Source organism: Octopus bimaculoides, chromosome 9 (genome assembly GCF_001194135.2).
Source record: "Octopus bimaculoides isolate UCB-OBI-ISO-001 chromosome 9, ASM119413v2, whole genome shotgun sequence".
Taxonomy (NCBI): domain Eukaryota; kingdom Metazoa; phylum Mollusca; class Cephalopoda; order Octopoda; family Octopodidae; genus Octopus; species Octopus bimaculoides.
In genome coordinates this window covers 77811840-77813685 of record NC_068989.1, presented here as the reverse complement: position 1 = coordinate 77813685, position 1846 = coordinate 77811840, and positions in this window count along the sequence as shown.

The window sequence follows — 1846 nt, the reverse complement described above, 5'->3', positions numbered from 1 at the left end:
TATCTATCTATTATATATATAAAGAGAGAAAGAGAGAGAGAGAGAGAGAGAGAGAGAAAGAGAGAGAGAGAGAGAGCTGTTTTAAAAGAAGCTAAACAACAGGTAAGATGGTTTCACCGATGTTGCAAAGTCGTTGGGATTTTCCCCCCCTTTTCCTGTATACTACTAACGGTAAAATTAAAATTAAATATCTAGAAGTAGGAATTCAGAGGGCATCACCGTATTAGAAGCCTTAAATTTTAAATCTTACCCTGTGGAATAGGATTGTGGCATAGAAAAAATAACACATTACATGGATAAAGTTCAAGTGTTTAAAATGTGAAATGCTTCATAGAGGACAATGAGAAAGCTCAGAAATGCAGCATTATTCGCTAACATACTAATTTATAACATAGATTAATTCTTTACGCGATATGCAGTCTACCATAAAATCTCAGTAATGAAAGTGAAATGCCATACCTTTCTCTTTCTGTTCTTGTCACTCTTAATGATTCTGTCTACTTCATTTCCGCGCTCGCTTTCATTTTAGTATGTTTCTCTCATCTGTTCAACTTTATTTACGTAATGCTTGAATAGCTTTGCATCATTTCACGTAACAAAGTTTCTTCGATGCTATATCCGGAAATATTTTACAAATTTAATAGACATCGACAGAGCTTTCTCAGCAGCCTCTTTGATAATCATTATATCAGCACGTATGCGTAGCTTCATAGAAGAACAGCTAATTATAAGCTATTATAGAAATCAGTACTCAGCAAATCTAAAAACGATGTGCTATGACATGGCCTGCAAGGTAAAGGTAACGAAAACGAAAAATCGATGAAACTTCCATGAAGATCATGAAAATTAGAATTATGATGCTGCCGCAAAACTATGGAACCACTTAAGAGCCATTTCGTTCAGAGATTTTTGAGGTTTTGTGTTTATTCTAAAACGATGATTATGATTATCAAGCAATCAAAAAACACTGCGAAGGACCGAGCAACCAAGAAATAAGCCTCTATGATCATAACCCTAAATGATTATCTAGTTAATATCAATCAATTTAATATTTAGTTAATAATCTTCAAAAAGAATTGCTACAGTAGATAATGCCGTATTTGAATTATGGCAAAAACATACGCGATGACCATAGCTGGGGCATCTTCCATTACAGGTCACTATCATCTGAACCGATCGCATGTTTGCCAAACAAGGAAAATTGTTAACGAATACAGAACCCTGCAGGAATCATTTTTGTACGATCTCAAAACTTCTAGATTCTAGAAATTTATTTAAGAATATGATGCACCTACAAAATCACACACGCACGCATACACACAGACAAACCACAACACACACACACACACACACAAACACCATACGCACACACGCACACACACATACACAGAGCAATACAAACATACTTTAATACACACAAACATGTCTCTATATGCCTCTGTATATAATTCCTATATCAAACACTATTTGTTCTTTAACTCATTATGCTATTCAAAAAGAATCGTCTCTTAGATTTATCAGATCGCTCGTCCGGAAAATATCGGTTAATGAGACAAAGAATTCAGGAATGGGTGTAACCACCGCTAAGAAAAATTTTTATGAATAAGTTGAATTTAAAAGCTTTGCTTGGAGCATACATTTTATTACACACATAAACAACACGTTCAGTTGCAGACACTAAATCTTGTTGTTAATGTGATATCAAAGGAAATGTCAAAACAACTAACACTCTCTATGAAACTATGTTCCCCTCATTCTTTCTTTTAGATTCAATCAGTGTCTATCTATCATTCTACTTTCTCTCTCACTCTCTCTCTCTCTCTCTCTCTCTCTCTCTCTCTCTCTC